The 14,001-nt window shown below is 29.2% G+C and overlaps 1 protein-coding gene across 1 annotated transcript in view; it reads right to left on the reverse strand.

Moving 5' to 3' along the window:
* Positions 1-14,001, reverse strand: part of LOC129959489 (sulfotransferase ssu-1-like) — a 48,063-nt gene that overhangs the window by 18,809 nt on the left and 15,253 nt on the right. The gene's annotated exons all lie outside the window — the stretch shown is intronic.

Here is a 14,001-nt window from a genome sequence, read left to right on the forward strand (position 1 = left end):
CGGCATTTCTGTAATTCTCAATTACTTTAAGCAGCAAAATTATGATTTGGTCAAAAAATTTCCCAATAAAAACTTCGTCCGTTTTTGCTTGCTTTGCACGACTCTTAGGCAGAAACAGAAGTATGGAATGATTAAAGAACCAAACAGAAATCCACTATTCTTTTAATTTCAAATTAATTATTCCGATCGAACAATTAATATAGGGCCGTTTAAATATTTTGACATGAATTTCTATTAATGGTCATTAATAGAAAAATGACCAAATGCAAAATTTCCGTGATCTTATATCTATGGCAGTTAGAATTAAAAGTTTATTTTATGGGAAAACAATACCTTCGTAGAATTTCCGCGATCTTATATCTACAACGGTTAGAATTAATTATTTAATTCATTGGAAAAAAATACCTCCATAGACTTTTCGCGATCTCAAAACTACGACGGTTAGAATTAAAAGTTTAATTCATGGGAAAACAATACCTTCGTAAAATTTCCGAGATTTTATATCTACGACGGTTAGAATTAAAAGTTTAATTAATGGAAAACAATATCTGCGTAAAATTTCCCACCGAAAATTATATCTTAACTAAGAATTTCTCAATAAAAACTTATGTCAGATGTTTCAGTGTTTTCTGATGAAATCGAATATAAAATGATTGAAAAATAAACGATAATTCGTTGTCTTTTAATTTAAATGTCACGCAGAATAGCTAAGAAAGGGCTTTTGAATATTTAAGCTCTTTTTAAAGCTTTTAAACATTTTTAAATATTTTGTATATATTTCCATATTCTACATATTATTTGTGATTGTAAAATTTTCGCTACCTCTTTTGTAAAGTGGATCGAATTGAAACTATACAGTTCAAAGATAAAATAATAATTTCGTTAAATTTCACTAATCAGTGCTAGAGCATAAGCCATTTGGTACAATAAATAAATAGCAAAATCGAAAATATTGTAACATTATAATGAAGACAATTACGACTTTCTCGCAGCTATCGTTACGAATGATGAAAGTTGGTCACCCGAATCAAAGCAGTGTTCAGCACAAGCTTACAAATTCCCTTCCATGGAAAAAAAAACTCTACATTCCAGAGAAATATTCTAGAAATATAGACTGTAGATAAATATAGCTGCAGTCAATTCCAGTGGTGTGTTACCAATTAGACATCTGCTTATGGTCACTGTTCAGGGAGAGACCGTAGGCAGATTGATTAAATACGCAATATTATATTTCCAAACGCGTCATTAAGATAAAAAAATTCTCAGAATTACAAAATATTATTGTTTCATTATCATTTTGCTTTTCATTAACAAAACAACATTTTTGTTCATAGAAAATCAAAAATAATATTTGAAAGTTTAAATTCGATATAGCTATAAGTCTTCAATGTGAGCCCCTCCTGAAATGCGAAGGATATCGAAATTTAACGCGATAACACATCCAACAATTTTTTTCTGCAAGTCAGGTATGAAGTTTTGAAAAGATTCAAATATACGCTATGAGGATAATTGATTTTTTTATTGGGGGGAGGGGGAGCTATATGAAACAGTAGGTGTCTGTCCCCCCAACCCGTTATCAACTGACGTTGATACACTTAAGACATACATATCTGGAGACTTTCAAAACATCACATCAGAGATGCTGAAAGAGCATATGATGATATCTTCTTGATAACGCTCTTGTTTTTGGAGGTGCTTATAATGAACTTGTGGCGATGTTCATGTAGAATGTTGTATAAAGCATTTCATCGCTATTAGAAAAATAAACTCTTTATTACTCTAACAACTATCATAACATCACTGCTTAGCGCACGTATACATAGAACGGGGATTCCCCGGGCGAAGTATTAACATAGATTGTATTAGGGAAAGTAGATAGGTAGCGCTTTAAAATGACATGAATAAAAGATGGCGCTACGATCACTACAAACTCTTTGTTACTAAGTTAAATTTAATTTTTTAACTTTTATGATGGAAACAAGGTTATAATTTTTTAGCTTTTATGATGGAATTTATGATGGATAGTTTAATTTTATAAGGTTATATAAGGTTATTATAAGTTTAACAAGGTTATAATTTGTTTTTTAATAACTCTGCAAGTTTGAAATATTCATTTATAATCATCCTACAGTATTTATAAACATTGAGAGTCTTTTAAATAATGTTAATGCCACGCATTTTGGGTAAATAATTAGAGTGTGCATTTCAAATCCACCCCTAAATGTGCATCTAAATCCGCCCCAGCTCAGATGTATCGTGAAATCCAACAGTGGATTTAGACATTTGAAAATTTTAAATAAGGCATATTATAAAGCCAACCTTCACTGATTTGTTTTCAATGCATTTTTAAAGAACATGTTAGTAAATTGTTTTAATTTAATTTTTTTTATTTAATAACTATTTAAAAATAAAGTTTTTATTTATTTATTTTGTATATATGTGTAAACATTATTTTGTTTGAAGTAGAAGGCAGGTTTGAAGACATTTTAGCGGAGACATTTTACATTTTTAAATTCTTTTTAATCCATCGGGAAAGCATAATTATTTACAAGCAGAGACGCGGACAAGGCATGTCCGCCACAGGCAGCACAAAAGCAGAAGTGGAAAAAGAACGAAATAAATTATCCCTCGTCTTATATAACCTGAGATTTTGATAGAGAAAATATTTCTTGATAGTGATAATATATTATTAAGATTTCAATAGGGTTTTTGCTAAACGTGTCGAAGAGGCAGGGGAAACACAGGGATCTTTTAAAAAAGAATTTGTCTCTTCACTCGGAGTGTGGGAAAGTTAGGCTTTTAGCCGATTCAGCAATTTTACAAAGCTTCTCTTGAATTATTTAAGTAGAGAAAGTGGAATTGGATTACGAAATAAGAGAATATTTTAGAAGGAAATTACTATGGGCTAAATTAAGATAAAACCTTGGAAATTAATTAAATTGAAATTAGAATTTAAAATATCATTACACACACACATAAATATATATATATGCAACATTTTCGAATCCTGTCTCTCTTTAATATGTAACATTATTTTATGTGAAGCAGGATGCAGTTTGAAGACAAGTGAAGAGACTTTTTTACATTTTTAAATTCTTTTTAATCCATCGGAAAAGCATAATTATTTACAAGCAGAGACGTGGACAAGACGTCCGCCACAGCGCAGCACAAAAGCGGAAATGGGGAAAAAGGGAGAAATAAATTATCCCTCGCCTTATATAATCTTAGATTTTGATACGGAAAATATTTCTTCATAGTGCTAATATATTAATAAGATTCTGATAGGGATTTCTGACGCATGCCAATCACATGTAAGGGAAACACAGGGATCTTTTAAGAAAGAATGTGCTTACTGGTTATTTTTACCCTTCACGCCGAGCGTGTGAAAGTATCGGCGTTTAGCCGATTCAGCAGTTTTATAAAGCTTATTTTGAATTAATTAAGTAAAGACAGTGGAATTGGATCACGAAATATTTTAGAATGAAGTTACTATGGGCTAAATTAAGATAAAATCTTGGAAATTAATTAAGTTGAAATTAAAGTTAAAATATCATTACATATATATATATATATATATATATATATATATATTACAGAAAACCTCATTAAAATGATGAAACTTAATGCATAATTATTAATTTATCATGATAAACTTATATAAAACAACAAATATAACATAAAAATTTATTTTGCTATATATTAATATACCAAAGCATTATAAATAAGTACTTACTTATATATTAGGCAAGGATTTTAAAATTCATTTCCTAATTGGGAACAATGAGTCAATGAACAATCTTCGCAATCCTAATTGGGAATATTGTTTGGAATTGGGAAAAATCTTCGCAATTGTAATATTATATATTTCAGCGAATTTGTATATTTTTTCTAAATTTATTCTTTTGAAAATCGGGATTATAACATTATTACCTGCGGAGCCTCTGAACCCTGCGGCCTTGGTAGCTGCTTAGACGGAAATCGCTCTCAAGTGAATGTTAAGGAAGATCATGCCTGGTGAATATGGATGCGATAATTCGGACGGTACAACATCATCTTACCGTTAAAGATCTGTTCCAAAATTTATATCCAGTCGGCGAAAAGTTGACGTCCTGTTTGACCGAGATACTGTCTTGTCACAATACTACAAGTACCAAACACGCCATTATGCATTTTGCGCTCATTGATGAGTAATCATATCTTGTTTATGCTTCCTTGAATCATTAAGAGAAAATATAAACGTGGTTTTCGATATAAACGCGAATTCGAGCCATGACTATTGGAGAGAAGTGTATCGCAACTTCGCTGCTATGAATATAAAGGAAAAAGAGAAAGTGAGAAAGCACTTCGAACTTACATAGTTTACGAAAGAAATAGGCCAACACAGCATGTTGATACAATGGGAAAATAATGGGCCCGCAACTTAGAAGTTAAAATAAAATAAAAGTTAGAAAATAGAACAAAAATAGAGATAAGGCCAGTTAAACTAACTGGGAACGAATTTCGCAAACTTCGTCATTTGACATTTGAAATGATTGTATGAGATGGGAAATATGTCTAAAATTTATGTGAATGCATAATCATGCTCTAGAGGCTAATTAAATATTACTTTTTCTTCATATTAATCTAAGTTAGAGTGACATCCATAATTACTTTGGTATGTTTCCAAATACCCTAGAGGTTATGGGGTAATAGAAAAAACTTGTTCTTTACTGTTATTCGTACAGTAACGAATTGACTTGAAGAGAGTATATCTAAAAGGACAAAAAAAAAACTACTTATTGCTTCAAAATTTATTTCATCCTCTTCCCAATTATGACAAAATTCTGCCTTTTAAAAAATATTTTTCAATAAAAATATATTTCATTTCATGGGATGTCACATATGAATTATTAACATTCCATCTGGAGTAATTTATAATCATTCTTTCCAAATTTAACTGAGTAATGAATATTTGTAAAAACCGAAATAATTGAAATTTATGAGATGAAAGGAAAATATCTAAAATTTAGGAAAGGATAAGGACTAGTCATTCAATTTAGTGACAGAAAGTCCAACTCTCACTTCGAGCAAAATGCTCAATCTGTTATTTTTTACTTGACTTACGTTACTTGAATAAGTCTACATAAGAGAGAGAAACGGGTGGTTTAATTTTTATCTAACTCTCGAAATTCGCAAAAAAAAAAAAAAAAAAAAAAAAACTTTTAATTTAATTAAATGAGTGCTCTTCAAATCTGTCACCTTCAAATGACCACGGTGAACTGAATGCAATAGGTTTGATTAGCAATCTCCCAGACTTACGAGTAATGAGGTCTTTATTTTAATACCTTTAACATAATCGATCAAAACCTACATTTTTGTTAGAAAACCAACAATAGAAAATTCAAGATAAATAACCTCCTTTATCTCCACAACCTCCATTTTTTATTGAAAAAAGTGAAGATCATTATCTTCAGATTCCTCTTTCAGCTTTTCTTTTTCAAACTTTTTTCTTTATTCATCAAGTTCCTTGCTTTTTGTTTTGTTTTGTTTTGTATTTGACGTTAGATAGCATTAAATCGTTATTATTAACAATCTTTCATTCGTAAAAAGTAATATATAGGACACATAATGATTTCTTTAAAAATGTCAGTTGTTAACGTGACAAAAAATATAATAAACATTATTGATAGGAGGGACGTTACAGCGTTCGTCATTTAATATCACTTTCTGTCTTATAATAAATAATTCCAAAAGCAAGAAAAATATATGTATTTATTACTATAAAAGCCTGTTCCTAATTACACTAAGACGAAAACTACCATACATAATTGAAAACTCTATGATATTTCTCAGGAAATAGTTTAAAAAATGGAAATTGAATCTTACTCTTAACCTTAACATCCTACATATCCAAGAAATATATAACTTTGCAACTTATCAATCAAATAACCAATTTAGGGAATTAATAATGACATTTAAGAAAGTTTTAGTTTCTCTTTTTTTAACATGGTTGCTACAAAAGTAAACAGGTGTTAAAAAATAACAATGAAAAATGCTAAAAAATGTTGTTTATTTTCCTATAATGTTCCATAAAGAAGGCGCATGACTCTTCATACTGATGCATACTTTAATCACTATTCCCAATTACTCCTTATACCTAATTTTCATCCCTGATCTTATATAGATTTTTTAATTAATTTCTTATGAATACATTAAAATTTCGTCTAATATGCATGTATTAAGATTTCGTAGTTCCAAAACTTATTCCTTAGAAGAATAAACCTATTTAATTTTAGACAAAAAATTCCAAAATATCAAAATTAAACTATTTCAAATTATTGGATTAGAAAAAAAATTCTAAAAAAATAATATCTGGAGAAATGTCTCATTGAAAATGGAATTACTTAATAATTGTGGAAGTGTCATATTAATCTTACAATTTCCTCACATGAAATTTAGTTATATTTAATTAATAGTAGAAAAAATAATAATCGTCAGTTCGTTGATGTGCTTTCTGGATCTTCGTTCATTCGCGAAATGTTTGGAAAAAAGCACTTATTTAAAAATATATATAAATTGTGATCACATATTCATTATTTACACATCACCCATCAAGGTCAGAACTGCTATTATTCTATCAAAGACCTTGAAAAACTTCAAAACAAAACGCTAAATAAATAATATACCTTGATTTATAAAAACTCACGATATCCAAAATGACTTCGAGCTTAGAACAATAAAAAAAAAATCAAAAATAATTTTTAAGAAAGACTGGATAAAAAATGGCAATGCAACTCTCAAAGGAATTGAATTCGGTGATACAAAACATTCCAAGAATAAAAAAATACTCAGAGGACTCAATTAACACTACTCTAAAGTGATACTGAATGGAAATAATTTGCTGATATGTAATTGCAATGTTAAGTTTATTTATTTTATTCATACTATTAATTGAATATTACTAAATTTAATTTGATAAAATCTTGAGAGTGATAGGAAATATCCAGATGTGCTGCCTCCATTCGCAATGCCACTTTTTTTTATCTATAACTATTTCCAGTTGGAAACTTTTTCGAATGAAGGAAGCAATCTGCCAATTAATTACGCAGGAGCATCAAAAAGATTGAAAGGCGTCATGAAGAATAAATATTTATATCTTGATTTCTCACCAGATGGCGCCATAATCAGCATGCATGATTTGAATGAATATGCGATTGTGAAAGTTTGTTGGTTTACACATTACAAATTTACAAGAAAAAAATATATAAAACGAAAAAAATGAGCGTTAATGATTTAATTAAAAGCAATCATGTGAATCCAATTTTCCTCGTGTTAGTTGATTATAAGGAATAATAGAAACGAAAGTATCATTTAATCATTTTTATATTTATAAGAGTACTTTTAAATTTCAATACATCTCAAATATTGTACTTGTATGTATTAATTCTTTAGGAGTTTATATGATTTCTAACTAAACCAGTATAATATTTAAAATGTTCATTTTGCTTTCTCTCTCCATTGTAGCGCCATCTATATTTGAAGATAAGAAATTTTAACACACTCACCATTTATCAAATAGCTTATTTCATTTTTTTAATAGTTTTATTATAAAAAGTTTCTATGAAATTTTTTAAGAAACAAAGTAATTTGAAATAAAGGATTTTCTAAAATTTGAGAATTTTTTCATAGGCATTATCTATTGGATTTTTTTTATAATTCTTCATTTATATTATTATCCCCAATTCTACCATAAAGCACTGCCATCCTATGCGTATGTGTGGTATGAAAGATTGTAGGGATAAAGTATCATCTTTATCCCTACAATTTTCTGGGATAAATTTTTAAAACACATTCGAAATTAGTTACATTTTAAAAATATTTGCACAAAAAAAGATTAGAAAAAACATCTATGAAACCAAAATATGCAAATTCAATGACAAAAGCTTTTAAAAAATGGATACAAGAGCATTTTTAAGGCTAAAAAAGACATATCAAGCAAAAATCTTCCTAGTTTGGAGGTTTATCAAAAGATTTGCTTCAAATTTTGTTTATAGCTTGAGAAATATATTATCTAGTTCCTAAACTAAAAAATTAGCTCCATTTTTATTTATTTGTTAAATATTGGGTTTTTATTGAAAAATAACACGAAATTTTCGATTTCTTTTTACATTTTGAAATATTAAAACATCGACTAAATACTTCTAAATGAATAGTTTATTTATTCTCTAATTCAGGAACTGAAGAATATGCTGAGAAATTATTATACCAAATTTGAACAAAGAATATGCATTAAATTTTAATTTACGAGATTTTTCTTAAGAAAATTCTATCAAAGATTAGAATTTGAGAAAACAGCATGTTAAGATGTAGAAGAGCATTAAAACGTATGTAATTGCAAATAAAAAAATCAACGCAACTTCTCAAAAAACAGTCTTAGAAATAAAATTCTAACGGTTTTGTATAGAAACCTGTTCAAACATTATGAATATAAAATAAAAATAATTTCATAACATTTTAAAAAATTGACTTTTCAACATGACCACCTACCTTAAAAAAATGTTAGTATCCTAGTTTGTAAGAAATACGAACACAAAACTCATAAAAGGAATATTGTCGGCACTTTATCAAGGATAATTAGTAAGTGCCAATCAATTTTATTCCCTTCATTTAATACACAATATTTAATACAAAGTAGCATTTGATTAAATAATACTGGGTACAACTGTAAATGTCACTTATTTTTAGTCATGAGTCAAAGTAAATAAATTAAAATATATACATTTCGACAAACTTACTCAAATAAATATTAGCTTAAAGTAAATAATGATACTTTAATTAAGTTAAAAATGCGTTGAAAAGTGGAATAACTTGTTCAAAAAGAGAGGGTGTCATAATTTGCGCTGAATACGACCGTAACATACTCAAACCCATCCAGTGGCATAACTAAGATGGGGCAGACAGGGCAAGTGCCCTGGACGCCTTTACAGCGGAGGGGGAATTGTAAAATAAATTGTTTTAATTTAACTTAAATTTAATTAAACTAACTAACTAATTAATTAACTTAAATTTAACTTACATTAAATTTTAATTGTTTTAATTGTTAATTATTAATTAATTGTTTAATTAATAATTGTTTTAATTAATTGTTTAATTTCTAGTATACGTACTAAAAAGAAAATGTAGTAATCGTTGAAAAATTCGAACTCGCCATTTTGATGGATCTCCACGCTTCAGAATTCCCTGAGTTCGAAGAATACATTTTTGGAAAATGTTCGCTTGTTACGGTCTGTATCCTGTCTGTGACAAAGATAACAATGCTTTGAGCTAGCAATTTGGTATAAATCTTCACACCAAATTTGTAAATTTCGCCAAATTTTGAATAAAATCTATTCAGAGGAAATCCGTTCTGTCCGGAAACGAAGAGAGTTAGATAAATAAGATTCTGTACAGAGAATTAACATCCATAGTGTAGACACCTGTCAAACTTTGAAATGAATTCAACTACGGTGTTAAGTGTCTGTCGGTTTGTATTTTCAGAAAAATTAAACACAATAATTCAAAAGTGGAATGACTCAAATATATCAAATTTGATATGGGATTTTCTGAATACAAATACAGTCTTGTGTCAAATTTTCAGTAAAAAAAAAAAAAAAAAACGTTTCTAAAACACGAATTCGATTTTTGGATATTATTAACCACATGTAGTAGATTTATCGTCAAAAATCTCGCCAAAGATGACACGATACATTTAGTAAAAACGCCCAAATTCACTCCAAAGGGTAATATTTCGTAACTATTGCACGCCAGTGGCATGTAAGGGGTTCTCTGGCATGACAAGTTCATTAAAAAGTATGCGAAAAAGTTTTCGGGAGACAACTCCCTCTGGTTTTATTAATCAGTGTAAAGGCAAGAGATTTCCATTTTAAAAACGAATCATAAGGAAAATATATAACAAACTACATTCAACATGAAATCAAATTTAATATAAAAAAAGAAGATCATATTTCTATTTACTAAATATTCTTATCAATCATTCGTACATTCGGAACCCTCCTCGCTTTCTCGCATGTGCCAGGAGACATTTATTTTGTAAAAAAAAGAAAAGGGTTAGAGAAAAGATGAAAGGAGAGGATATTTACAATTAGAAAAAGGGTGAACTCAGGTTATTCGCGAAATCAGACGGAGTAATAATTGCTCATCTTTCTTCATAGCACCCCTTAGTGCAGTACAATCGTCGAAAAGTACTAGTCGCGGGATTTTGAAACGCCTGATATATTATCTATAATTGGAATAAACTAAACTGGATGAGAAGAATCAGTAATAAATTATATTAAAAATAAAAGTGTCATATTTAGAAATAATAAGCAAAAAAAAAAATATGTGAAAAAAAACTGGCAAAGTTAGAGAAATGAGCTTTGGATATTTCTGCTAAATTTTGAAATTGAAATGAATTTATTTCGTAGTAAATTCATATTAGAACAAATAAAAAAATAAATTGCCATTCCTTTTTTTCTTTTCTTTTCTTTCTATCTTTTTTCTCCCATAATATTAAAATTGCGCTTCTCTATACTATGTATAAGAGAAAGTAAAAAACACAGCTTAAACGTACGTCATGTCTGTTTGAGAACAGGATAATTCAAAAACTTTACACAGATGGAATTTGATACATGGACTTATGACCAAATTTGCAGATTTCTGTCAAATTTTAAAGGGAAATTCACTTGCAGGAAGTTTGTCTGTCTGCCTGGTTGTCTGAGATCAAGTGAACCCCATAACTGCAGAATGCTAAGAGGTAGGTAGTTTAAATTTGGTAAGAATGTGTAGCAATAAAAGCATAGATTTGTGGTGATGTTCATGTAGCCTGTTGTATAAAGCACTTCATCGCTATTAGAAAAATAAACTCTTTATTACACTAACAACTATCATAACATCACTGCTTAGCGCACGTATACATAGAACGGGGATTCACCGGGCGAAGTATTAACATAGATTGTATTAGGGAAAGTAAATAGGTAGCGCGTTAGAATGACATGAATGAAAGATGGCGCTACGATCACTACAGATTTTTAAAAATTTTGAACCAAATCTATCACAGACTTGATTGTCTATCGATCTATACATAAGCATCGTCTGGCATGCATAATTCATAAACATAATGACTTAAAAGAATGAAATTCGTTGTTTGATCTTGTGACTACTATTGTAGTTCCGTCTCAAATTTAGTTCGCAGTCATCTGAAAACAAGCTGGAATGATCTTCCCAAAACTTTCTGGTATTCTCTCTAATTAACTTGTTATGCCAGAGAATACTTTGCATGGCAATGGCACACAATAGTTTCGAAATATTAACTTTCAGGGCGAATTTACTATTTTTACCGAATCTACTGTATCATTCTTGACGAATTATTTGGCGATTAATCTTTGGCGTGCTTTAATAGAATCCAAAAATCGAATTTGTGTTTTAGACGTGTTTTTCCCAACCAATTGAAACCAAAATATGGCACAAAATATGTGACATTTATAGTCACAACATCCCATGTCGAATTTGATATATTTAAGTCACTGGGTTTTTGAAATCGTATTTATATGTTTCCCGCCAAATTAGATTTACGCCAAAAGATTATATTTGTAATTATTGATCGCCAATGGCATAGAAGGAATTCACAGCTTTACTCAAGATCGCCAATTTTATGCAGAGGAGAATGATAAAACCTTTATTGGAGAATATGCGAGAAAGTTTCGAGGAGACCACTCTTTGGTTTACATTCAGATTCTACACTTCTTTCAAATTCAGAATTCTTAATAAAATTCTGACTTTCGTATTTTTCGTATGAAGTGTTGCACAAAGTAGATATAAAAGAACACGTGATATTCGACTTCTGCAATAAAAACTGTTTGGTCTAGCGAAAATTTTACGACTGAGACAAGCAATTCTGGATATAAATAGCGAATATCAGTGATTATATCGCAAAACTGTTCAAAATCCCGTTATGTCTCGGCGGCGTCTAAAAGAAAAGGCAGATGCTGAAATGTAATTCTGATCAAGCAGTAAGCAATTTCGGATAGCACAGTTACTAATATGATAAAAGTAGCAATTTTATTTCCAAAGTGCTTAAAGTATTTTGAAATACAGAAATGTAATAAGCAATGTAAATAATTATGTCTACATTGGGATGAATGTTTTTTTTATAAAAATCTACGCTTTTTTTTATTTGATCTTGTTACCAAATCTTTTATCTTTATTTTAATTACCAATCTCTTTACCAACCAATCAATACTTTAATTAATTAATACTTTTTAATTACCAATCAATTACTTTAAATGAATTCCATTCTAAAGAAGTTGTTTATCCGGTTGTCCAAACATAAATTAACACGAAATTCACTCGGTGGTGAATAAATTTCTCATCAAAGTTGGCTAGCTCTAAATATAAAACACATTTATCGATCTTAATTTATTATTATTGTTTAACTGCAATAAATGAAATCAGTTAACTGTAATTTAGTTCAAAAACCGTTTCATTCATCTTTAATAATATTTCATAAAGAAAAATAATGCTGATATGCAACTTTCATAAAAAAAAAAAAAAAAAAAATCTGCGATTCGTTCCCTCATTAAAAGAATATTTCTATTGCTTTAACAATACATTGTTACTAGGTTGACATAATTTTTATATATTCCTGGAAACAAAATCTTTCAAAACATTGTAAATACAGAACATTAGAATTAAGAGAACAAATCATTGCAAATGTAGTTGCTTCTTGAGCAATAGGTTTTCACTGAGATAGAACTTTTCAAAGTTAGAACTTGACTTTAAAATAATTTAAAATTAATCAAAATTTTAATGTTTTCTTCTCGATAACTACAGAACATATTACAGTGTTTTACACTATGGCATTTAAAAGTTTTAAGGAATTAATGTTTCCTTGCAACTTATTTTAATTTTTAATAGCAATACTACTTTTTTTCTAATTTTAATAAGAAAAAAATTAGTTTTAAATACAATCTTAGTGGTGCTTTTTTTAACGTTCTAACGAGATTCAATCTGATTTTTTATTATTTTAATAAATCTTTCACCCGCGTACTTCCACTAACGTTAAATTTATGATAACAAACTTGTTTCCTTTGGATTTTTACTTTCGTTTTCATTAACATTATAGTGCTTTAAGGGCGTGGTTCTTCCGGTAAATTCCGTAATGCCTTTTGCTCAGTCAGACATAAATGAAACAGATAAATCACATCAAAAACTTTATTATGTTCTGATGTTTCGGTCTAGAAATTCGTGTTTTTTTTTTCCCTCTCTCTCTTTTACTTACTTTTTTTGCCTTCTCGTTTGCGAAATATACAAAGAGAAAATGTTGTAATCATCACAAAATTCGAGAAAATTTTAATGAATGTGCATGTTTTTTAAATGACCTTGAATCCGAAGAACATGTTTTTGAAATTATATCTTTCTATGAGGAAGGTAACTGAAAAATCCATCGAGCGAGATACATAAAATCTGGTGTGTGATTTAAACTCCTATATTAATTAATTCAAACCTTTCAAGAGATCCATCAAGAGAAAGTCTGTCTGTCTGAAACAACATTTCTGGAAGTGCATTTCATATTAAACCAGCGGGGGTGGTCATCCTGAAACTTGTTCACATATTATTTAACAAATGTATTACCCCGCTCCTACCCCTCCCATATACCTCCCACATAAAATTTGTGGACTTTGTGCTAGGTAGTGAGAACCGAAAGTATTTTTAATTTTTATTTTCAAAATTCCACACGTGAGAGTTTTTTTGCTTCATAATATAGGAAAGAAAATCGATGGCATTGTTGATACTTTTTTTTACCAATTGAAAATCAAAATTTGATATAGAATTGTAATTTTAATAACTAGATCACATACTAAAGTTCATTTATTTTAATCATCGCGTATTTAAATTAACCCGTTCAGATCCATGAAAAATTACAGACCGATAGACAGTCAACCCCTTGAAATGGGGATAAATTTGATAGAAAGTTGTTGAATTTTT

Source organism: Argiope bruennichi, chromosome 1 (assembly GCF_947563725.1).
Source record: "Argiope bruennichi chromosome 1, qqArgBrue1.1, whole genome shotgun sequence".
In the NCBI taxonomy this organism is placed as follows: domain Eukaryota; kingdom Metazoa; phylum Arthropoda; class Arachnida; order Araneae; family Araneidae; genus Argiope; species Argiope bruennichi.